Here is a 26,869-nt window from a genome sequence, read left to right as displayed (position 1 = left end):
GTGGCACAGTGTAGAGGTATACTGTATATTGTGTGGCACAGTGTAGAGGTATACTGTATATTGTGTGGCACAGTGTAAAGGTATACTGTATATTGTGTGGCACAGTGTAGAGGTATACTGTATATTGTGTGGCACAGTGTAGAGGTATACTGTATATTGTGCGGCACAGTGTAGAGGTATACTGTATATTGTGTGGCACAGTGTAGAGGTATACTGTATATTGTGTGGCACAGTGTAGAGGTATAATGTGTATTGTGTGGCACAGTGTAGAGGTATACTGTATATTGTGTGGCACAGTGTAGTGGTATACTGTATATTGTGTGGCACAGTGTAGAGGTATATTGTATATTGTGTGGCACAGTGTAGAGGTATACTGTATATTGAATGGCACAGTGTAGCGGTATACTGTATATTGTGTGGCACAGTGTAGAGGTATACTGTATATTGTGTGGCACAGTGTAGAGTATACTGTATATTGTGTGGCACAGTGTAGAGGTGTACTGTATATTGTGTGGCACAGTGTAGCCGTATACTGTATATTGTGTGGCACAGTGTAGAGGTATACTGTTTATTGTGTGGCACAGTGTACAGGTATACTGTATATTGTGTGGCACAGTGTAGAGGTATACTGTATATTGTGTGGCACAGTGTAGAGGTATACTGTATATTGTGTGGCACAGTGTAGCGGTATAGTGTATTGTGTGGCACAGTGTAGAGGTATACTGTATATTGTGCGGCACAGTGTAGAGGTATACTGCATATTGTGTGGCACAGTGTAGAAGTATACTGTATATTGTGGGGCACTGTGTAGAGGTATACTGTATATTGTGGGGCACAGTGTAGAGGTATACTGTATATTGTGTGGCACAGTGTAGAGGTATACTGTATATTGTGTGGCACAGTGTAGAGGTATACTGTATATTGTGGGGCACAGTGTAGAGGTATACTGTATATTGTGTGGCACAGTGTAAAGGTATACAGTATATTGTGTGGCACAGTGTAGAGGTATACTGTATATTGTGTGGCACAGTGTAGCGTTATAGTGTATTGTGTGGCACAGTGTAGAGGTATACTGTATATTGTGTGGCACAGTGTAGAGGTATACTGTATATTGTGTGGCACAGTGTAGAGTATACTGTATATTGTGGGGCACAGTGTAGCAATATACTGTATATTGTGTGGCACAGTGTAGAGGTATACTGTATATTGTGTGGCACAGTGTAGAGTATACTGTATATTGTGTGGCACAGTGTAGAGGTATACTGTATATTGTGTGGCACATTGTAGTGTTATACTGTATATTGTGGGGCACAGTGTAGTGGTATACTGTATATTGTGTGGCACAGTGTAGAGGTATACTGTATATTGTGTGGCACAGTGTAGAGTATACTGTATATTGTGTGGCACAGTGTAGCGGTATACTGTATATTGTGTGGCACAGTGTAGAGGTATACTGTATATTGTGTGGCACAGTGTAGAGGTATACTGTATATTGTGTGGCACAGTGTAGAGGTATACTGTATATTGTGTGGCACAGTGTAGAGGTGTACTGTATATTGTGTGGCACAGTGTAGCCGTATACTGTATATTGTGTGGCACAGTGTAGAGGTATACTGTTTATTGTGTGGCACAGTGTAGCGGTATACTGTATATTGTGTGGCACAGTGTAGAGGTATACTGTATATTGTGTGGCACAGTGTAGAGGTATACTGTATATTGTGTGGCACAGTGCAGAGGTGTACTGTATATTGTGTGGCACAGTGTAGCCGTATACTGTATATTGTGTGGCACAGTGTAGAGGTATACTGTTTATTGTGTGGCACAGTGTAGCGGTATACTGTATATTTTGTGGCACAGTGTAGAGGTATACTGTATATTGTGTGGCACAGTGTAGAGGTATACTGTATATTGTGTGGCACAGTGTAGAGGTGTACAGTATATTGTGTGGCACAGTGTAGCCGTATACTGTATATTGTGTGGCACAGTGTAGAGGTATACTGTTTATTGTGTGGCACAGTGTAGAGGTATACTGTATATTGTGTGGCACAGTGTAGAGGTATACTGTATATTGTGTGGCACAGTGTAGAGGTATACTGTATATTGTGTGGCACAGTGTAGCGGTATAGTGTATTGTGTGGCACAGTGTAAAGGTATACAGTATATTGTGCGGCACAGTGTAGAGGTATACTGCATATTGTGTGGCACAGTGTAGAGGTATAATGTATATTGTGGGGCACAGTGTAGAGGTATACTGTATATTGTGGGGCACAGTGTAGAGGTATACTGTATATTGTGTGGCACAGTGTAGAGGTATACTGTATATTGTGTGGCACAGTGTAGAGGTATACTGTATATTGTGGGGCACAGTGTAGAGGTATACTGTATATTGTGTGGCATAGTGTAGAGGTATACTGTATATTGTGTGGCACAGTGTAGAGTATACTGTATATTGTGTGGCACAGTGTAGAGGTATACTGTATATTGTGTGGCACATTGTAGTGGTATACTGTATATTGTGGGGCACAGTGTAGTGGTATACTGTATATTGTGTGGCACAGTGTAGAGGTATACTGTATATTGTGTGGCACAGTGTAGAGTATACTGTATATTGTGTGGCACAGTGTAGAGGTATACTGTATATTGTGTGGCACAGTGTAGAGTATACTGTATAGTGTATGGCACAGTGTAGAGGTATACTGTATATTGTGTGGCACAGTGTAGTGGTATACTGTATATTGTGTGGCACAGTGTAGTGGTATACTGTATATTGTGTGGCACAGTGTAGAGGTATACTGTATATTGTGTGGCACAGTGTAGAGGTATACTGTATATTGTGTGGCACAGTGTAGCGGTATAGTGTATTGTGTGGCACAGTGTAGAGGTATACTGTATATTGTGCGGCACAGTGTAGAGGTATACTGTATATTGTGTGGCACAGTGTAGAGGTATACTGTATATTGTGGGGCACAGTGTAGATGTATACTGTATATTGTGTGGCACAGTGTAGATGTATACTGTATATTGTGTGGCACAGTGTAGAGGTATACTGTATATTGTGTGGCACAGTGTAAAGGTATACTGTATATTGTGTGGCACAGTGTAGAGGTATACTGTATATTGTGTGGCACAGTGTAGAGGTATAGTGTATTGTGTGGCACATTGTAGTGGTATACTGTATATTGTGGGGCACAGTGTAGTGGTATACTGTATATTGTGTGGCACAGTGTAGAGGTATACTGTATATTGTGTGGCACAGTGTAGAGTATACTGTATATTGTGTGGCACAGTGTAGCCGTATACTGTATATTGTGTGGCACAGTGTAGAGGTATACTGTTTATTGTGTGGCACAGTGTAGCGGTATACTGTATATTTTGTGGCACAGTGTAGAGGTATACTGTATATTGTGTGGCACAGTGTAGAGGTATACTGTATATTGTGTGGCACAGTGTAGAGGTGTACAGTATATTGTGTGGCACAGTGTAGCCGTATACTGTATATTGTGTGGCACAGTGTAGAGGTATACTGTTTATTGTGTGGCACAGTGTAGAGGTATACTGTATATTGTGTGGCACAGTGTAGAGGTATAGTGTATTGTGTGGCACATTGTAGTGGTATACTGTATATTGTGGGGCACAGTGTAGTGGTATACTGTATATTGTGTGGCACAGTGTAGAGGTATACTGTATATTGTGTGGCACAGTGTAGAGTATACTGTATATTGTGTGGCACAGTGTAGCAGTATACTGTATATTGTGTGGCACAGTGTAGAGGTATACTGTATATTGTGTGGCACAGTGTAGAGTATAATGTATATTGTGTCGCACAGTGTAGAGGTTATACTGTATATTGTGTGGCACAGTGTAGTGGTATACTGTATATTGTGTGGCACAGTGTAGTGGTATACTGTATATTGTGTGGCACAGTGTAGAGGTATACTGTATATTGTGTGGCACAGTGTAGTGGTATACTGTATATTGTGTGGCACAGTGTAGAGGTATACTGTATATTGTGTGGCACAGTGTAGAGGTATACTGTATATTGTGGGGCACAGTGTAGAGGTATACTGTATATTGTGTGGCACAGTGTAGCGGTATACTGTATATTGTGTGGCACAGTGTAGAGGTATACTGTATATTGTGTGGCACAGTGTAGAGGTATACTCTATATTGTGTGGCACAGTGTATGCTATATGTGTATAACATTAACATACTCCACATGAAAACTTTCAATTACTTGGCTTGAACCTTGGGGATCTCGGTCACCACTTCGGCTGGGGGGCAACGTCTAAGAACATGCCGTCCACTGGGCAGTATGGCTTTTTGGTTCTTCCTCTTCGGACTCTGTACATGAGGCAACAAGGGGTAATATAACTAACGGGTATCAGGGTACATTATTATACAGGGGTAATATAACTGAGGAGGGCTATCAGGGGACATTATACAGGGGCAATATAACTAAGGGGTATCAGGGTACATTATTATACAGGGCAGGGTAATATAACTCAGGACTAGGCCTATCAGAAATTATTCAGTTATAATGACACCCACAGCAGCCTCCATTCTAAATAATGTCCATAGTGATCCTTATTAAAAATAATGTCCCCCACAGTGGCCCCCATTTTCATGTCTCCCACAGTGGGCGCCATTTTCATGTCCACCACAGTGGCCCCCATTTTTATGTCACCCGCATCGGCCCCCGCCCCCCATTGTAATTAATGCCCACCCACAGACCACAGTGTCTCCCCATTGTAAAAAATGTGTGTAACCACATTGCACGGACGGTCACGGTGACGCACCCAGTGACCCACTGTCCCACAGACTCAGGCTCGCCTCTCACTCACAGCAGGCTTCTTTTTCAGCACTGCTCCGGGCAGTAACCGGCAGGCAGTGCTGGCGGCACGCTCACTCACTCACTGTACGTCACGCGCCTGCGCCGCCTAGTGGGAGGAGCAGGCGCGTGACGTCAGTCAGCGCCACCCGCACATACCGTAGCTGAGTGACTGGAGGTACATATGGACACGGTAGATAAGCGAGGACTCGGGTGCAGGACGCAGTCGCAGGGCAGGAGAGATCTGAGGTAGGGAGCCAGGGCACAGGAGAGTCACAGAGGAACGACAACAAGAGGGCGCCCCTGCCGGTGCCCCCCTTCTGACAGCGCCCGGGGCGGCCGCCTGGCCCACCCGGTCCAAGAAACGGCCCTGAGAAGAGGACTGAGTGGAAGAAAATGTGAAGGAACTGGATGCACTGTCAGCAACGCAATCGACTATTGCCTGTACTTGTTCTGGCCTCACCATTCGTAGAGCCGCATTTGGGCTTACCAAATAATGCTGAAGGTTCTTTCGCCTACTCGCACCTGAAGAAGGTGTTTCACAGATCGACCACGTCCTCTCAATGCAACAGGAGCTCCACCAACACCAGCAGCACCACGACTAGGGCCACGTCCCATATTTGACGCTCTCCTCATTCTTTGCGTTCACCCACAAAACTAACAGATGATTTATGTCAGGCGACAATGTAACCACCAATAATCAACAATTAAGTTCACTGACAGTAAGGCTGTGCCGGTGTCATAAAGAGAAAACATTTCTTGACGTCACATAACAGTGTGACAGTTGGATTTAATACAATTACTTCACGGTCACAAAAAATGTGAATTTCTCAAACAGCAATGTAACAGCAGTATTTACTGGTTTTATTTGACTGCCAGAAATGCAGCGCAGACTGCAAATGTACTATCTAGCACAAATAGTGTTATTTCTTCAACCAACAATGTAACATCAGTATTTAATGGTTTTATTGGACTGTCATAAATGCAGCGTAGGCCGCGAATGAACTTTCTAGCGCAAAAGATGAGAATATGTCACCCAACAATGTAACATATGCATTTGTGAAATGTATTTCCCTGTCTGCTATGTAGAGCAGGGGTATATCACAGGCAAAAATTGGTGAATGTCACCCAGCAATGTAACAGACAAATTAGTGAAATTTAGTTCCGTGTCCGCTATGTAGGGCAGGGAAAAATCCCAGCCAAAATTTGGTGAATGTCACCCAACAATGTAACAGACGAATTTGTGAAATTTATTTCCCTGTCCGCTATGTAGAGCAGGGGTATATCACAGCCAAAAATTGGTGAATGTCACCCAACAATATAACAGACGAATTAGTGAAATACAGTATATCTCCCTGTCTGCCATGTAGAGCAGGGGTATATCACAGCCAAAAAATGGTGAATGTCACCCAGCAATGTAATAGACGAATTAGCGAAATTTATTTCCCTGTCCGCTATGTAGAGCAGGGGTATATCACTGCCCAAAATTTGTGAATGTCACCCAACAATGTAACAGACGAATTAGTGAAATGTATTTCCCTGTCCGCTATATAGAGCAGGGGTATATCACAGCCAAAAATTGGTGAATGTCACCCAACAATGTAACAGACTAATTAGTAAAATTTATTTCCCTGCCTCCTATGTAGAGCAGGGGTATATCACAGCCAAATATGCAAATATCTCAACCCCTGAACTCAGAGACGGATTAACTATATTATTTCCCTGGCACATATGCAGGTGTACTTCACAAAAAAATTGTTTTGTCGCCCACCGAACTAACAGACGGATTAAGTATTAAATGATTAATATTTATTTTAAATGTTGCATTGCGCCCAACAAAAAATTGCTGTAGGAAGGTCAGCCACAGATTGAACATACAGATAAATTATCTTTCTGTGTCAGGGGTGTAAAACTGGTGTATTGTACATGTGCCCTGGCTGAACAATTGTGTACCTGGCCTATGTTGGTGCAGGAACCCACCATCCGAGCCACTTGTGAATGACTGGCCTGATAACCGTGGAAATGTCACCACACACGCAAACAGATGGATTTAACTGATTTTCTTTCACCAACACAAATAAAGCGCAGGCCGCAAAGGTACTTTATGGCAAAAAACAAGTTTTTTTTTCACAAACAATGTCAAAGTTGTATTTACTGATTATATTTCACTGCAAAAGACAGCAACATGTGCTTAAGAGCATGGCTAGTGCTCAGCAAACAAATGTGGATAGGGAAATGACTTAAAATAACATAAAATACGTAAAAAATAAAAATAAAATCTTGATTTATGAGGTGGAGGTCCATATGGAGTACGAGGCCGAGTAGGCGGTGGACGTGGCGGTGTAGGTGGAAGCGGCGGTGGAGGAAGAGGAGGTAGCCAACCCTGTTTTTTTTTTTCTTTTGCTTAATTTAGGGTACACCCCAAAACATTGGGAAATATAAAAAATAAAACAATGAGAAAGTTCACTGGAGTATAACAAGGGCTGGGTGAGGCCGGTATACATGTCTATTCTGCACAAGGTACGGACAAGTCCTGTGGGATCCATGTCTGGTTCATTTTAATGACAATGGCTGGGTAAGGCCAGTATACAGTCAGGTCCATAAATATTGGGACAGCGACACAATTCTAACATTTTTGGCTCTATACACCACCACAATGGATTTCAAATGAAACGAACAAGATGCGCTGTAACTGCAGACTGTCAGCTTTAATTTGAGGGTATTTACATCCAAATCAGGTGAACGGTATAGGAATTACAACAGTTTGCATATGTGCCTCCCACTTGTTAAGGAACCAAAAGTAATGGGACAGATTAATAATCATAAATCAAACTTTCACTTTTTAATACTTGGGTGCAAATCCTTTGCAGTCAATTACAGCCTAAAGTCTGGAACGCATAGACATCACCAGACGCTGGGTTTCATCCCTGGTGATGCTCTGCCAGGCCTCTACTGCAACTGTCTTCAGTTCCTGCTTGTTCTTGGGGCATTTTCCCTTCAGTTTTGTCTTCAGCAAGTGAAATGCATGCTCAATCGGATTCAGGTCCGGTGATTGACTTGGCCATTGCATAACATTCCACTTCTTTCCCTTAAAAAACTCTTTGGTTGCTTTTGTAGTATGCTTTAGGTCAGGGGTGGCCAACCCGCGGCTCGCGAGACGCATGCGGCTCCTCGCACCTTCACTTGCGGCTCTCAGAGGAGCGCGCTCTCCTCTACATATGCGGCTCGCAAAGGGGAGCGGGCCAGGGATGTCACAGGTTTCAAAATATTAGCAGCACAGGGGAGAAGGAAGAAGAAAGCAGTCCCCCCCCTCCCCCTGTGCTGCTGCCGCTGCCACCAATGAGAATACAGAGGGGAAGAGGAGGGGAGGGGATGTGGCCGCTGCCACCAATGAGAATGCAGAGGGGAAGAGGAGGGGAGGGGTTGTGGCCACTGCGCCACCAATGAAGGGACTAGGATGATTTCCACAGAAAATCACAAGAAAAAGAACTAAAGTGCTTACATGAAGAGGACATCGGGGAACAACAATGCATTTCAGACTCATTGCAAAGGTAAAAGAAGAGCGTTCTGCTCAAAGACTAAAAGAGGACAGCAATTTATCAGCGTATCATACTCAAGAGTGCAGTGCAGGATCATGTACTGAAAGATGAGCCATAAAATGATACCACCTAGTGGTGAACATATATTAAAGGCCAGTGACAGGTGCAGGGCCTTACGCCTCGTTCACGTTTCAATGTTTTTACTGATGTCCGCTGTCCGTTAGGTAACTCACTCATTTATTCAAATACAGGAGGCGGGTGCTGGCTGCAGAATCATATAGCCCGCACCTGACCTCTATGAGAGGTAGCTGAGATCCGCGGCAGCTAACCCCTTAGGCACCTGAGGGGTTAACTGCCGGGGATCGCAGTGCAGTCCAGGTGTCGGTTATGTGATTCTGCAGCCAGCACCCGCCTCCTGTATCTGTATTAAAGGTTGTCATTGGTGGCCCAGTGCACCCTCCCCCCTTAATACGTGAAGGCCAGCGCTCTGACCTGACGCTGTGCACGTCAGGTCACTGTGGAGAGGGTGCCAAAGTCTTCAGAGCAGCTGCAGCAGAGGTAGGTTAAGCCTGCTCCTACACAGTTTTATTTTATTAAAGTACTGATCATGGGGGTCTTATCTGACATGGGGGTAGTATGAGCTCAGATAAGACCCCCAAATCCTCATCAGACCAACAAAATTAGCTTCCCCAGTGTTCACATAAGACACCAAAAATCAGACACTCCATGCTCACATCTCCCCTATGTCAAATCACCCCCCCCCCACACATGATCTCAAATTGGGGGTGGGGGAGTTATCTGAGCATGGGGCGTCATCTGAGCAAGGGGCGTCATCTGAGCATGGGGCGTCATCTGAGCATGGGGCGGTCATCTGAGCATGGGCCGGTCATCTGAGCATGGGGCGTCATCTGAGCATGGGGCGGTCATCTGAGCATAAGGAGGTCATCTGAGCATAGGGCAGTCATCTGTGCATGGCGTGGTCATCTGAGCATAGGGCAGTTATCTGTGCATTGGGTGTCATCTGAGCATGGGGCGGTCATCTGAGCATAAGGCGGTCACCTGAGCATAAAACGGTCATCTGAGCATAAAACGGTCATCTGAGCATAAGGCGGTCATCTGAGCATAAAATGGTCATCTGTGCATGGGCAGTCATCTGTGCATGGGGCAGTCATCTGTGCATAGGGCAGTTATCTGTGCATGGGGTGTCATCTGAGCATGGGGCGGTCATCTGAGCATGGGCGGTCATCTGAGAAATCTTGAAGCACATTGTGAAAAACAAAGATTGCCAGAAGTCTCACTAAAGCTGTCTACATTACAGGTAGGAAAGGTGGTTTAAATGCACTTTTAAATGTTTGATAACTCAATTGCAGTAATACTGTCGTGTGCACACATATTTGTGTAAACGGATAGCTTGTGGCTCCTGGCAGTCATACGTTTGTTTTTTATGGCTCTTTGTGTCTGTAAGGTTGGCCACCCCTGCTTTAGGTCATTGTCCATCTGCACTGTGTAGCACTGTCCAATGAGTTCTGAAGCATTTGGCTGAATATGAGCAGATAATATTGCCCGAAACACTTCAGAATTCATCCTGCTGCTTTTGTCAGCAGTCACATCATCAATAAATACAAGAGAACCAGTTCCATTGGCAGCCATACATGCCCACGCCATGACACTACCACCACCATGCTTCACTGATGAGGTGGTATGCTTAGGATCATGAGCAGTTCCTTTCCTTCTCTATACTCTTCTCTTCCCATCACTCTGGTACAAGTTGATCTTGGTCTCATCTGTCCATAGGATGTTGTTCCAGAACTGTGAAGGCTTTTTTAGATGTTGTTTGGCAAACTCTAATCTGGCCTTCCTGTTTTTGAGGCTCACCAATGGTTTACATCTTGTGGTGAACCCTCTGAATTCACTCTGGTTAAATGTTGTCTTGATTGTTGACAAAACAAATGTGGATAGGGAAATGAATTAAAATAAAATAAATAAAAATTAACCAATATCAATTGGAGAGAGGTCCCATAGCAGAGAATCAGGCTTCATGTCACCCACCAATGGAGAAGGCCACTTTTACTTGTTTAGGCCCCAGCACCCAGACAGAGGAGAGAGGTCCCATAGCAGAGAATCAGGCTTCATGTCACCCACCACTGGAACAGGCCACTTTCAGATATTTAGGCACCAGCACCCAGACAGAGGAGAGAGGTCGCATAGCACAGAATCAGGCTTCATGTCACACACCGATGGAGAAGGCCACTTTTACTTATTTAGGCCCCTGACACCCAGAAAGAGGAGATAGGTCCCATAGCAGAGAATCAGGCTTCATGTCACCCACCGATGGAGAAGGCCACTTTTACTTATTTAGGCCCCAGCACCCAGACAGAGGAGAGAGGTCGCATAGCAGAGAATCAGGCTTCATGTCACACACCGATGGAGAAGGCCACTTTTACTTATTTAGGCCCCTGACACCCAGACAGAGGAGATAGGTCCCATAGCAGAGAATCAGGCATCATGTCACCCACCGATGGAGAAGGCCACTTTTACTTATTTAGGTCCCAGCACCCAGACAGAGGAGAGAGGTCGCATAGCAGAGAATCAGGCTTCATGTCACACACCGATGGAGAAGGCCACTTTTACTTATTTAGGCCCCTGACACCCAGACAGAGGAGATAGGTCCTATAGCAGAGAATCAGGCTTCATGTCACCCACCGATGGAGAAGGCCACTTTTACTTATTTAGGCCCCAGCACCCAGACAGAGGAGAGAGGTCGCATAGCAGAGAATCAGGCTTCATGTCACACACCGATGGAGAAGGCCACTTTTACTTATTTAGGCCCCGACACCCAGACAGAGGAGATAGGTCCCATAGCAGAGAATCAGGCTTCATGTCACCCACCACTGGAACAGGCCACTTTCAGATATTTAGGCCCCTGGCACCCAGACGGAGGAGAGGTTCATTCAACCTTGGGTTGCCCCGCAATATAATGGTAAAATTAAAAAAAGAGGATTGAATGAAGTGCCCTGGAGTACAAGAATATATTGTTAAGGGGAGGTAGTTATAAATGTGTAATCTGCACAAGGGATGGACAGGTCCTGTGGGATCCATGCCTGGTTCATTTTTATGAACGTCAGCTTGTCCACATTGGCTGTGGACAGGCGGCTGCGTTTGTCTGTAATGACGCCCCCTGCCGTGCTGAATACACGTTCAGACAAAACGCTGGCCGCCGGGCAGGCCAGCACCTCCAAGGCATAAAAGGCTAGCTCTGGCCACGTGGACAATTTGGAGACCCAGAAGTTGAATGGGGCCGAACCATCAGTCAGTATGTGGAGGGGTGTGCACACGTACTGTTCCACCATGTTAGTGAAATGCTGCCTCCTGCTAACACATTGGTGGTGCAGTTAGATCTGGCGTGGTGACAAAACTTTTCCACATCTCTGCCATGCTAACCCTGCCCTCAGAGGAGATGGTCGTGACACAGCTGCGTTGGCGACCTCTTGCTCCTCCTCTGCCTTCGCCTTGGGCTTCCACTTGTTCCCCTGTGACGTTTGGGAATGCTCTCAGTAGCGCGTCTACCAACGCGCGCTTGTACTTGCGCATCTTCTTATCACGCTCCAGTGCAGGAAGTAAGGTGGGCACATTGTCTTTGTACCGGGGATCCAGCAGGGTGTCAACCCAGTAGTCCGCACACGTTAAAATGTGGGCAACTCTGCTGTCGTTGCGCAGGCACTGCAGCATGTAGTCGCTCATGTGTGCCAGGCTGCCCAGAGGTAAAGACAAGCTGTCTTCTGTGGGAGGCGTATCGTCATCGTCCTCCGTTTCCCCCTAGCCACGCACCAGTGATGGGCCTGAGCTGCGTTGGGTGCCACCCCGCTGTGAACATGCTTCATCCTCATCCTCCTCCACCTCCTCCTCATCCTCGTCCTCCTCGCCCTCCAGTAGTGGGCCCTGTCTGGCCACATTTGTACCTGGCCTCTGCTGTTGCAAAAAACCTCCCTCTGAGTCACTTCGAAGAGACTGGCCTGAAAGTGCTAAAAATGACCCCTCTTCCTCCTCCTCCTCCTCCTGGGCCACCTCCTCTTCCATCATCGCCCTAAGTGTTTTCTCAAGGAGACATAGAAGTGGTATTGTAATGCTGATAACGGCGTCATCGCCACTGGCCATGTTGGTGGAGTACTCGAAACAGCGCAACAGGGCACACAGGTGTTGCATGGAGGCCCAGTCATTGGTGGTGAAGTGGTGCTGTTCCGCAGTGCGACTGACCCGTGCGTGCTGCAGCTGAAACTCCACTATGGCCTGCTGTTGCTCGCACAGTCTGTCCAGCATGTGCAAGGTGGAGTTCCACCTGGTGGGCACGTCGCATATGAGGCGGTGAGCGGGAAGGCAGAAGTTACGCTGTAGCGCAGACAGGCGAGCAGCGGCAGGATGTGAACGCCGGATGCGCGCACAGACGGCCCGCACTTTATGCAGCAGCTCTGACATGTCGGGGTAGTTGTGAATGAACTTCTGCACCACCAAATTCAGCACATGCGCCAGGCAAGGGATGTGCGTCAAACCGGCTAGTCCCAGAGCTGCGACGAGATTTCGCCCATTATCGCACACCACCAGGCCGGGCTTGAGGCTCACCGGCAGCAATCACTCGTCGGTCTGTTGTTCAATACCCTGCCACAACTCCTGCGCGGTGTGGGGCCTGTCCCCCAAACACATCAGTTTCAGAACGGCCTGCTGACGTTTACCCCGGGCTGTGCTGAAGTTGGTGGTGAAGGTGTGTGGCTGACTGGATGAGCAGGTGGAAGAAGAGGAGGAGGAAGCCGAGTAGGAGGAGGAGGCTACAGGAGGCAAAGAATGTTGCCCTGCGATCCTTGGCGGCGGAAGGACGTGCGCCAAAGAACTCTCCGCCTGGGGCCCAGCCGCCACTACATTTACCCAGTGTGCAGTTAGGGACTAGGAGATATAGCGTCCCTGGCCGTGCTTACTGGTCCACGTATCTGTGGTTAGGTGGACCTTGCCACAGATGGCGTTGCGCAGTGCACACTTGATTTTATCGGATACTTGGTTGTGCAGGGAAGGCACGGCTCTCTTGGAGAAGTAGTGCCGGCTGGGAACAACATACTGTGGGACAGCAAGCGACATGAGCTGTTTGAAGCTGTCTGTGTCCACCAGCCTGAATGACAGCATTTCATAGGCCAGTAGTTTAGAAATGCTGGCATTCAGGGCCAGGGATCGAGGGTGGCTAGGTGGGAATTTACACTTTCTCTCAAATGTTTGTGAGATGGAGAGCTGAACGCTGCCGTGTGACATGGTGGAGATGCTTATTGACGGAGGTGGTGGTGTTGGTCGTACATCCTCTGTTTGCAGGGCGGCAGGTGCCAACGTTCCTCCCGAGGAGGAGGAAGAGGCCGAGGCAGCAGCAGAAGAGGGAGCAGGGGGAGCCTGAGTGAGTTCCTTGTTTTTAAGGTGTTTACTGCACTGCAGTTCATGCTTTGCATGCAGGTGCCTGGTCGTGCAGGTTGTGCTAAGGTTCAGAACGTTAATGCCTCGCTTCAGGCTCTGATGGCACAGCGTGCAAACCATTCGGGTCTTGTCGTCAGCACATTGTTTGAAGAACTGCCACGCCAGGGAACTCCTTGAAGCTGCCTTTGGGGTGCTCGGTCCCAGGTGGCGGTGGCCAGTAGCAGGCAAACTCTATTGGCGGCGGGTGTTCTGCTTTTGCCCACTGCTCCCTCTTTTGCTCCGCTGTTGGCTCGGTCTCACCACTGCCTCTTCCTCTGAACTCTGAAAGTCAGTGGCACGACCTTCATTCCATGTGGGCTCTATGACCTCATCATCCCCTGCATCGTCTTCCACCCAGTCTTCCTCCCTGACCTCCTGTTCAGTCTGCACACTGCAGAAAGACGCAGCAGTTGGCACCTGTGTTTCGTCATCATCAGAGACATGCTGACTCTGATGAGGTGGTATTCCCATGTCCTCATCATCAGGAACCATAAGGAAACTTGTCCAGCCACAGCTGGAACACCAGATTTACGGTATTGCTATTTTGGCAATTTAATTTCAACCCAGAACAAAAGCTATTCTTTTAAACACACTATGAAACTTGTCCAGCCACAGCTGAAACCACAGATTTAGGGTATTGCTATTTTGGCTATTGAATTTCAACCCAGAACAAAAGCTATTCTTTTACGGACACTATGAAACTTGTCCAGCCACAGCAGAAACCACTGATTTAGGGTATTGCTATTTTGGCAATTGAATTTCACCCCAGAAAAAAATATATCCTTTGCCAGACAGCAGACAGTATTACACTTGGCTAGCCACAGCTGGAACACCAGATTTAGGGGATTGCTATCTTTGCAAGTGAATTTCACCCCTCAATAAAATATAGATAAATCTATCCTGAGTTTCTAGGGGTGACAATAAGCACAGCCAAGCCCCTGATATAGGATATAACAAAAAAAAAAACAACTACTATTGATGGATTAATGGACTTGGTGGCAGCTTGTGCTGGTGCACCACAAGACACAAAATGGCCGCCGATCACCCCAGAAAAAAGTGACAGAAAAACGCTCTGGGCAGCCTAAAAACAGTGAGCAATTAACTAGTTGAATGATTCACAGCTGTAGATCGATCACTTCATTAAGTCTATTTGCTGAGTTAATCCCTGCCTAATCTCACCCTAACAGAAGCTGCATCCTCTCCCTACACTAATCAGAGCAGAGTGACGGGCGGCGCTACGTGACTCCAGATTAAATAGAGGCTGGGTCACATGCTGCACTGGCCAATCACAGCCATGCCAATAGTAGGCATGGCTGTGATGGCCTCTTGGGGGAAGTAGTATGACGCTTGTTGATTGGCTGCTTTGCAGGCTTTCAAAATGCGCCATAGAAATCGCCGAACAACGAACCCGAACCCGAATTTTTACGTAAATGTTCGGGTTCGGGTCCGTGTCACGAACACCCTAAAATTCGGTACGAACCATACAGTTCGGGTTCGCTCATCCCTACTGCTAAGTAAGATTTAAAAAGAACGAAAATCAAACTGTTGGAAATGTAGAGAAGAGGCTGCCGATTATATGCATTTGATTTGGAGCTGTTCAAAAATGCTATTTTTTTGGAGAGAGGTCTTTGGTCTCCTAAGTGCAGAGTCCCTAGTATCCCTCCCACCGAAAACGGAAGTGGCTGTCCATTGTCAATTAGGGAAAAAAGGAATAAAAGGGTCTGGATAAGAGGTCTTATGGCGGCAAGAGTGATTATCGCAAGAGAAAGGGGCTCCAAAAGAACGCCCAATATTATCGAGTGGAAAAATCTATTGGTAAAGGTTTTAGGAATATGCTATAAGTAGTGCAACCAGTCGTTGATGGGCGGCGCCGGCACCCAGCTGGGGTTGGGGGTTGGGGGAGGGGAGAGAGAGATAAAAAAATAATGGAAGGGTGCCCACCGAGACTACCATCATGGGCTCGGGGGGATTCGGGGGGGTGGTTGATTTAAGGTGGGGGATAATTTGGATAGACAATGGGAGGTCTGAGCAAAAGTAATATGGTGTTTAGAGAGGAGTCTGGCAATCCCCCAAAATAGAACAGACTGATTACTACTAGAGTTGAGCGGACACCTGGATGTTCGGGTTCGACGAGTTCGGCCGAACTTGAAAAAAAAGTTCGGGTTCGGGACCCGAACTTGACCCGAACCCTATTGAAGTCAATGGGGACCCGAACTTTTGGGCACTATAATGGCTCTAAAATAGTCCTGGAAAGGGCTAGAGGGCTGCAAAAGTCATCAAAATTGCTTAAGAGCATGGCAACTGTTCTGCAAACAAATGTGAATAGGGAAATGACTTAAAATAACATAACATACAGAAAAATTAAAAATAACAATCTGGATCTAGGAGTAGGAGGTTGAGGAGGCGGTGGATGGGTGGATGTGGCGGTGTAGGTTGACGTGGCGGTGTAGGTGGAAGCGGCGGTGAAGGAGGAATCGGTAGCCAACACTGATTTGTGTTATTTTTTTTTTTTAATTGGGGTATCCCCCAAAATATTGGGACATATGACAAAATAAAACAAAGAATAAGTACACTTGAGTACAAGAATGGATGGTTGACGCTGGTATAAATGTCTATTCTGCACAAAGTTTGGACAAGTCCTGTGGGATCCATGTTCACACTATACACTGGCTGCAGGGCAGGTCAGCACCTCCAAGGCTGACAAAGCTTTTCCATATTTTGGCCATGCTAACCCTGCCTTCTCAGGTGCTGGTGGTGCCCCAGCTGCATTGGCGACCTCTACTTCCTCCTCTGCCTTCTCCTTGTGCTTCCACTGTGCCCCCGCTGTCAGGTGGGAATGCTATCATCAGCGTGCGCTTGTAGTCGCACATCTTCCGATCAGTAACAGATGTTTTCACTAAATTTAGTTCCCTGTCAGCAATGCAGAGCAGGGGGTTCATTCACGGCAAAAGGGGGTTCATGTTACCCAGCAATAGAACAGAGGATTTTGAGAGATTTAGGCCCCTGTCACCCAGGCACAGCAGGGGTTCATTCATGGCAAAAGGGGGTTCTTGTCACCCAGCAATAGAATAGAGGATTTTGAGAGATTTTGGCCCCTGTCACCCAGGAATAGCAGGGGTTCATTTACGGCAAAAGGGGGTTCATGTCACCCAGCAATAGAACAGAGGATTTTGAGAGATTTAGGCCCCTGTTACCCAGGCACAGCAGGGGTTCATTCACGGCAAAAGGGGGATCTTGTCACCCAGCAATAGAACAGAGGATTTTGAGAGATTTAGGCCCCTGTCACCCAGGCACAGCAGGGGTTTATTCACGGCAAAAGAGGCTTCATGTCACCCAGCAATAGAACAGAGGATTTTGAGAGATTTAGGCCCCTGTCACCCAGGCACAGCAGGGGTTTGTATACGCCAAAAATTGTAAAATGTCACCCGACAATTGAAAATAAGAATTTTTTCAATTTATGGGCACTAAAATTGGCACCTTTTTGCATTAAAATGGCTCTAAAATAGTCCTTGAAAAGGCTAGAGGGATGTAAAAGGCAGTAAAATGTGCTTAAGAGCATGGCAACTGCTCTGCAAACAAATGTGAATAGGGAAATAACTTAAAATAAAATAAAATAACTAAAAATTACAAATTATTAACCTGCAACTTAGAGAAGGAGGTGGATATGGAGTCGGAGGTTGAGGAGGCGGTGAATGTGGTGTTGTAGGTGGAGGCAGCAATGGAGGAGGAGGAGGTAGCCAACAATGTTTTTTTATTTTTTTTATTGGGGTAGGTAGCCCCCAAAATATTGTGACAAAAAAATAAAAAGAAAACAGAATCATTGCACTTGACTTGAGTACAAGAATGTATGTTTGATGGTGGTATAAATGTCTATTCTGCACAAGGTATAGACAAGTCTTGTGGGATCCCTGCCTGGTTCATTTTAATGAATGTTAGCTTGTCCACGTTGACTGTGGACAGGTGGCTGCGCTTGTCTGTGATGACGCCCCCTGACGTGCTAAACACACGTTCAGATAATACACTGGCTGCAGGGCAGGCCAGCACCTCCAAAGCGTAAAGGGCAAGCTCAGGCCATGTGCCCAATTTGGAAACCCAGAAGTTGAACTGGGCAGACCCGTCATTCAGTACGTGTAGGCGTGTGCACTCATACTGCTCCACCATGTTGGTGAAATGCTGCCTCCTTCTAATGTAGTGTCCCACTAGGTAAATGTGGGCACTACACAAGGGTCAATTGGGCCACGTTGTTCTCCACCTCCTGTGGAACAGTGGCATAGTATTTTACCTCACATTTTAATGTGTATAGCTATGTTTTTATGTGCATTTTCCCTGTTTATCTGTGTATCAGGCCTGTTAGGGTGTAGTTCCTCCTCCTAGACAGTAGAGGGAGCTAAGGAACCCCTAATATATATAGTCAGGTCCTGTGCAGGGTAGAGGTCTGTGTGTAGAGTCAGAAGTAAGAAGACACTTTAGCCAGAGAGAAGCTGAGGTGCAGGCTCTGACATGCAGCTAGATAGTCCAGGCTTCTAGCTTGCTCCACCAGGAGAAGGCCTACCTCCTGAGAGAAACAAGTTCCCATAACAGAGCAAAGCAGAGCCAGTATTTTAGCCAGACAAGAGAGCTGAAGGGCAGAAGGATTTATATTGAAAGCAAGGACATATACCTGAGGAAGTTTCCCTAACCAAGGATAAAGCCAACAATAGGGCATACGGGCCTTGGAATAAAGACAGACAGGATTTCTGAGGAAAAGTACGGCCTGATCTGTAAGTGTGTTAACCCTCTGAGTATCTTGCAAGAACATTGTGCCTGCCAATTGTATAAGCCTGCTTGTGACTGCTACTGTGACATATGGAACTGAACCTAAGACTGTATATAGATCACTGTTTCCAGTAAAAGGAAGTTCTGGTTCACCAAAACATCGTGTTCCTCAATTATTCCTATTATAAATCGGTGTGCCACCGTTACCGGCACTGGCGTCACAAACTTAAAGGGATCTTTCCACCGTCACATTAAACCTGCAACACCCAGGGCACCTCACCTACCACCGGCCTGGTCCCTATACATTGAGAGTGCCCCAGAGGACTTCTGTGCCAGCCTCTCCATCACTGCTGTACGCCTGCCCAGGGTCTTCCTATAAACTGTGAGTAACGAAGAGCAACCCTCGTTTGCCTATTAACCGTGACCTCACCATCGCAATACCCTGCAGGGCTGCGTACTGCATATTTTGGCGTCACGAACAGGATGCGATCATTCCTACGCCATTGTGGAATATAAACTGTGTGCCGTTATTGCCATAAAGTGATAAAGCCCTATTTGTTTATTTGAAAAATTGCTGGGCCAAGAACTGTAAAAATCACGGTGTGAAAATTGTATTTTTATGGACTGTTTGCCGCTTATTAAGTCACCGCTTGCTGTCAGTGAATGGACAGCGTTATGCTAAAAGATGGCCGCCTAAACTGACTGAAATAATTTCTGCGTGATCTCTGCATTTTGCTGGCGGGAAAAATTGGTGCCTTCTGCTAGAAGAGCGGGAAAGACTGTGTGTCCACGCCACCGCCTTATCTTGAAATTTGCATGTCTGCCAAGATGGACTCCGCCTCCCCCATGTTGGAGTACCTGAGGGGCGGCCTCCCGGAGCAGTGGGAGGTCTTGGGCAAAATAATGTGTGCCGCCCTGTCGCTCTCCAGAGAAGGATCGAGCATGCTGACAAGTAAGGACTGCTCTGATGTAATGGCCGCACCTGCCGTCCAGATGATGGAAGCTACCATGCTGGAACGAGAAGAAGCTCCACCGGCCTATGCTCCGAAACCGGAGAGACCACCCAGCCTGCCACAGGGATCGCAGCCCGAGCCATACTTCGGCTCGTGGAGAGACTTTGTGCGACCCAGTGTGCAGTGGTCTGCGCTGATGGCTGAAATACGCGAAGCAGCCATACAAAAGACTACGCGCAAAAAGATCTATTTTGAAGAACTGGCCAAGACCGTTTATGAGCGCCACGCCACTACTCAACCCCGCCTGAAAGGAGGATGGGGGTAGTGGTGACCTTTGACAAGACCCTGGGGTTCGGTTTTATCAAGGACTATTCCACCGGCCGGTACTTGTTTTTAAACCGGAGGTCTGTCAAGCGCAGCTACCTGCCGGAGCATCTGCATAACCTCCTCGAAGGAGAAGAGGTGGAGTTTACCCCCGCAGAGGGCCTAAGAGGCCCATACGCCACGGCTGTAGCCCGTCCCAAGCAGGGACCAGAAGATTGGGAGGAGCCCGATGAGCCTATCAGCCCGGAGCGTGAGCCAGAGCGCCCGATGGAACCGGCGCACAACACCTACCAGGAAAGGGGTTCCTTCACCGGCCCCAACGTCTTTTGGCAGCCAACCGTACTTGAAAAATGGGAGAGTCCTTTCCCCTCACCTGAGCTGCCCCGCCGGGAAAAACACCCAGAAAGAAATGGAAAATCTAGAAAGATTCCATGCCGCACTTGATGCCTTGCGAAAAGGAAAAAGTTCGGATCCGGCGCCAGAACCTGTGGCGACCGCACCGGAGAGTTCAGATCCCGTACCTGAACCTGCTGCAACTGTGACGGATCCCTGCAGCGACGCAGTGCCCGAGAAACTGGAGGACCAGATTGCCAGATTGGAAGTCCACCTTCAGGGCCTGTGCCTACGCCACCGGAAAAAGGGGATCCACCAAAGAACTCAGATGTCCCTGAGCCTGTAGTCAGGGTTCCTGTCCCTGCCAGTTGGGCGACTCCTGTAACTGCGCCCGCTGTCGCGGCACCGGAGAGACTCTGTTATTCGAGAAGTCGGGTCCGCCACTTGCCGCCAGCGTCACCCCGACCCATCGAGCCTCCTGTAGCATTCACCCCCAGACCTATGGGGCCTATACCTGTGACAGGCCCATTTATGTTGCAACTACCAGCCAATACTGTTTTGTGGGCCCAGCCATACTTGGATCCTCGTTACAGGCCAAGACCCAGAGCGGAGCCAGGAGGCATCCGGGTCCATGATCAATCGGGATAAGTGCGAGAGTCTCTGGCTGGGAGGGGGTGATCCAGTGTTCGATCTCCCGGACACCCTTCCGGGGCCCCAGTCGTCAGCAAAAGTTCTAGGCATCCATTTCGGCCACGGGGATTATCCCACCCAAAATTGGGACGACAGGCTCAAGATCGCCGCTCAGAAGGTCGGCCAGTGGAAGGGTTGGTCTTTGACCCTCAGGGAAAGGGTGAATCTGATCAAGACTTACCTTCTCCCTTTGCTTATCTATTTGGGTAGCGTGTGTATCTTGCCAGAGCCTCTCTGGACTCGGGTTTATAGCCTGTTCTTCCAGCTTTTATGGGGGAATAGGCTGAACCTGATCAAGAGAGAGGTGACTTATCGCACGAGGAGACTAGGGGGGTTATCTATGGTCAACCCCGTGGTGTTTCTCGTAAACACCTTTGTTAAGATCAATTTGGCAAACCTCTGGATGGAGAGGGCTCCTCCGTGGATAGTCTCCTGCAGGGGGTGGTTTCGGCCTTTCTTCCAGGAATGGGAGACAGGAGGGCGAGTGAAGGACTTGCGTACGCCTCACGGATATCTTCCGGCTTATGTCACCCCGATTCTGAAGGTGATCCGCCGGTGGGGTTTGGAGGTGAGGGAAATCAGGACCCTGTCAAGGAGATCCCTTGACGAGAGGGTCTTGTTGTCCCACTTTCAGAAGCCCCTGGCCCTCAAGGATTGCCCAAGCCGGGATCTAGACAAGGGGTTACAGTTGCTAAATTCTGCAAGGATCCCCTTGAAGTTTGGGACTTGGCTTGGCGCTGCTTTCACGGGAGGCTGTATGTAAGGGACAACCTGAAGTACAGGAACTCTGAGGAAAGGGGTTGTCCCCGGGAGGAGTGCGGCTCCATACTGGAAAGTATGGAGCACTTCCTGCTTCATTGTCCTTTTAATACAGAGGTGTATGAACGGGTGGGAGCTTCCATTGGCTGGCCCAGGCTAGCCAGCCTCTCCTATGCGGAGTGGGCCTACGGAGTGTTCAGAGACCTGGGAAGGAGGGACCCGTGCACAAGTTTTTTAGTTAGCATAGTGGTTAGGTTCTACACGTGGAACGCACGGTGTTTAGTTTCTACGCAGCAGAAAGTCCTCCCGGTGGACAAGGTTTGTAGGAACATCTTGGGTGGCCTGGTGAAGGTGCGTTCTCTTGAGTATGAGAGACTGGGTACCAGTAGGGCCTCTCTCCTCTGGAGAGGCTTTGCTTTTGATGTACCGTAAGTCTAGTCGTACTGTTCCTGGTGGTGGGCTGACGCTTCCACACTAGATTTTTGTTTTGTAGTAAGTTGAGGTTTTGAAAAAGGCTTGCAAAGACCGAACTTGGGCCTTCGGGAGGTTGTTATGTAGTTATGTGAGTTATGTTTGCTAGAGGAGGGAAAGTTGGGATTAGTTAGTTAGGTTGGGTGGGTGAGGAAGGGGGGGATAATTTTATGTGTCCTTTTGTGTTTTGAGTGGGGAGGCCTGCATCTAGCCCTGGACTATGCGGACATGGGAGGACATGGGGCGAGGGGCTAGATGTGGGTGGTGAAGGAAGGGCTGGCCTTGGACTATGCGGACATGATAGAGACATGAGGCGAAGGTCAGCCCTGGGTGTCGGGTGATGGGTAAAAGGATAGTGTGAGTAGGGATAGAATAGGTTAGGTTGGTGATTTTTCTATAAACAGGTGACGGGAGAAAAAAGGAAAAAAAAGGAAAAAAAAAAGAGTATATAAATAATTATGTATATATTTGGCAAAGTCGCCTTGTTGTTGTTATTTTTGGGCAAAGGTCGCCTTTATTTATTTAGTCATATTGATTTATTTATGTTTATGTTTGTTATTTTCTGTTCATTATATACTTTCTGTTTATGACGATTAGTCCTATTTCTGTTTGGGTTTTACAGCCGGGCGGCCAGGTAAGGTTTTGTAGTTATAAGGTTAGTTGTTAAGTTTGATATGTTGTTGGGGCACGAATGTGAGTGTGAGTGTGGATGTATGTGGCTGGGCCAGTAATAACATTGTTTTATGAGTATTGTTTTATTTGAAATTGTTTGTTTTATTTTGTAAAGTTTTGTACTTTTATAATAAAAAGAGTAGCAGTGTGTAGGAGAGACAGGGGCGGAGATTGCTGAGCTCAGTCTGGTGCTAGCAGCTGCAGTGATCAGACGTGCCTGTGTGAAGCTCCTGCATCCCAGCTTGTGCTCCAGGGTGATTCACCAGCTTTTCCCCTGTAGAGCCACCTGTCTTCCATGGAGTTTTTCCAGCTACTCCCAGTCCAGACCCTGCCTCTCCCTAGGGAGTTGGTGGGGTCTTGGACCATGGTGTCCAAGACGAGGACCCCTGCTCTCCGGTCAGGGTCGGGGGGGAGCAGGGGTCCAGGCAACCGGCCCTGAGCGGAAGTGGGGTCAAGAAACCTGGTGATAACAGCCAGGTCCCCCATGAAGATGCAAGAAGGAAAGGTGAAGTCTCTGCGGAGACTATGGAGGTGTCGTCCCAGGTAGGTTCGGGGTCCCGGTGGGAGGGAGATTCCACCGCCACCTACAGCTCCCGGGTAGCAGCCAACCTACAGAAGTATAAGGAGCTGGGGCGACACCTCAAAGCTCTGAGAAATGAGCTAAAGCTTGAAAGGATAAAAGCAAATAATACCTACAGCAGAAAAAGACTCCCTATTGCGTAGAGGATCAGGGACCTAAAGGCAGTGATTGAAGCTGCCGTGGTGGAAAAGCAGAAGCTGCTTAATGAAAGCGGTCCTTTCAGAGAAAAGCTGGAAAATGAGGACCGCTTCATGGAAATGGAGAGGAAAGGGGAGCAGTGTGGTGAGGGCAGTGATAGTAAGGCAGATACCCCAAAACCCAGTGAGGTAACTGGGTCCAGGGTGACAGCCCAGCCTGAGCCTGCCCCTGCACCCCCTGAATTCCGGGAGCCGCTGCAGAGCCTGGAGTGCAGAAGTGGGATCCCAGCTGAGCAAGTTGGATTGCCTCCATCTGACGACAGTGCCTCCTATGCAAGTGACTTCAGCGAGGAAGAGAGCGGGAGCGGTGGGGGTCTTATGGAACAGATCCGGCTGCTGGAATCCCCTATGGAGTTTAAGGATTTTGCTTTTGGCGATGAATTATTGCAAGACAGAGAAGGGAAGAAAAAAATCAAAAAAAGCAAAAAGAGCAAAGAACAAAAATTTGAAGTTCGCTATGTATATGTTCCTGTGGCTCCCTCTGTGCGGGCTGAAAAGTCAGTGCAGGGTGAGCCGCAGGTGTGTCCTCTGGGTCCCGCTGTCATGGCGGGGTCAGGTGCTGGAAAGACGGCGCAGGACGCCGGCGTTGCCGGCAATAGAGGAGGCGGGGCTAGCTGCGGTGCTGGCCAGTTGGGAGCCCCTGGCGCTGTGGGCTGCTCTCCTGTGGGAGGGGGGAGTGGCTTGGCGCTGGGGTCAGCTCCCATGGAAAAAGTGTCCCCGTCCGCCGCCTCGGTGAGCGCTTGTGGCGTGGAGCTGAGGCGGTACGGCGGCGACGCTGCTCCTCCCACACATGGGCGGAGCCTAAAGGTCCTGGAGATGGGGACGAGAGACGGTGCGGTGAGCGCGGCTGGGGCCGTGCCTGGGGATGCTCCCGGCGATGCTCCCTTGTCTGGGGGCGGAGCTGGGGGTGTGTCCGGGGACGCGCCCAAGCAGCAGCGCACAGTGGCGGCGGGAGTGGCGGCAGCAGGAGAAGCGGGGACTGGTGTGGCTGGGAGCAGTGGTTCTACAGCGCACCAGTTCCCCATTAAAATTAAAATAAAAAAAGTGAAGAATGTTAAGAGGGCCAAAAAGGCTAAGAGGTTAAAAGCGGGGTTTGTATCCCCCAGTGCAGTGGCCGAATACATAAAGACCGGGTTTATTGCTGGGGACCCTGCCTCCTCCTCCGGCGCTGAATCAAGCGCTGGAAAGGGGGAGGTAATGGTAACCAGCGCCCAAGTATTGAGGGAGGCCGGCAGCGATAACATACATATGAATACAAATGCTGTAATGAATTCCGTAATGGAAGTCTCTGCTGGCCCAGCGGTTTGTTCGCGGGAGGCGGCTCCTGGAAAAGGGGTTGCTCCTAGCGGACAAACGTGTGATGGGTCTCTGGCCGCTGGGGCTGGGGGGGCTATGGAGGTGGGGGTCGGTGGGACACCGGTAGCTGGAGTAGCTGCTGGTGCGCCTGTTAAACCAGCCGGTGCCTCCGTGGCCTCTCGGGCTTCTGGGGTCAGTGGCCAAAAGAGTGTGCGGGAGTGTGTTAGGGCTGCGGGCCCGGTCTCTGGTGTTGGGGTGGATGCGGGGGGGCGATCGGCCGCTGAGAAAGCGGCTGCGGGCCCCCGTGCGGCCCCTCCGGGGGGACGGGGTGCAGTGTCTGCGTTAGGCATGGTGGGGGAGGGGGGGGCCGGCTCGGCTGCCCCTCCCACGTCCGCGGCGCCTGGCAGAAGTTATGCCAGTGTGGCTGCGGCCGTGGGGGGGGAGGGGCTGTCCTCGTTGGCTTCCTCGCTCTCACAGTCCGGTGATGGTGACTTGCAGCGGCGACTTCTGGAGGCCCTCAAAAAGGGGGAGAGCTCCATCACTGTAGAGGGAAAGAAGGTTGATCTGTCGTTCTGGTTCAACAGACATGGCGTGAGGGCTTTCCGAGAGCAGAATGGGGGCGAGACCGCCTGGTCGTCACCTACAACCGGCCCTGGGGTCAGACGGAATGTGGTCTGTCTCAAGTGGAGTAGCGATGAAGCTTGCCCTACAAGAAAGAGGGTGGCGGAGCTCCTGCTTGGGATGGGTTTCAAGGCGAACGACATCTTTGCCTTGATCCATCCGTACGGCTCCAAGGAGTTCGACGTCAGCTTTGTCTGGCCGGAGGGGCTGGAGCTCTTCTGGTCCGGGTATGAGCTGGCGAAGAACACGCCGGACTGGCGCGGTTTCCTTGCGAAAGCAATAACCCGTCAGAGTGAGGTCAAGAGAGTGACCGTTTTGACCCGTAACGAGTCGCTCTCTTGTGTTGACATCATGACCTGGCTGGGCAGGTATGGAGAGATCCAGGGGGTTCCATCCAAGAACCTGGACGAGTTTGGCATTTGGTCGGGCGCCTGGACGTTTAACATCAAACTCAAGCGTCTGGGGAGTACGGTTTCCCACATTCCATCATCTGCCTTTATCGGCCGTGACAGGATTTTGGTTTTCTACAGGGGGCAGCCTAAGCTCTGTCACAAGTGCGGCAGCCCCTCACACTTCAGCGCCAGCTGCCAAGTGCAGAAGTGCGCGCTGTGTGGGGGGACCGGTCATCTAGCCGCATCTTGTGGGGAGATTAGATGCAACCTGTGCGGTGAACTCGGTCACCCTTTCAGTCGTTGTCCTCTCTCTGAGGTCAATGCGGCCCGAGCTCACGCAGGAGCGGGCCGGGAGGTCCCTTCGGCTGAGGCGGGTGCTGGCGGAGACGGCAGAGTTCAGGGGTCGGTGAAGAACAAAGATGGTCCGTCCCGGCAGAGGCGGAGGGAGAGGCGCCAGGCGGAGAGGGAGCGGGAGGAACCCCGTCCTGGGGTGATGCCTGCCCCTTCCCAAGCGGCTGCCCCTCCTGCATCGGAGACCCTAGTGGACAGGGAGCTGAATGAGGAGAACGAAAGACTGGAGCGTGCCGAGGGGACTCTGTCCTCGCACTATGAAAGCGCCGCAGAGGATAGCGGGACGGAGTCCAAAATAATTCGACGGAAACGCCGTACTAAGAAAAGACCCGGCTCGACCAAAGTAGCCAGGGAGGGCCTAACCGACTCCCCTCTGGAGCTCTCCAACCGGTTTCTCACCTTGGATGAGACCTCCGCCTCCTCTACTTCTGGGGAGGAGGTTGAAGGTGGGAGACCGGGGGCGAAGGAGGGAAGGCCTTCGGGAGGCCCCGCGCCCCCCTCTGGTGGGGATGTAAGGTCCTCAGGAGGGGTGGCAAAACCGGGCCCTGAGACCGAGGAAGCCAGGGGTGGTGCGTGGGGGGAGGCGGTGGTGACAAATGAGATGGACACCACCGTCTCCCTCAA

This window comes from Bufo bufo, chromosome 1 (assembly GCF_905171765.1).
Source record: "Bufo bufo chromosome 1, aBufBuf1.1, whole genome shotgun sequence".
In the NCBI taxonomy this organism is placed as follows: domain Eukaryota; kingdom Metazoa; phylum Chordata; class Amphibia; order Anura; family Bufonidae; genus Bufo; species Bufo bufo.
This window is presented reverse-complemented; position numbering follows the sequence as displayed.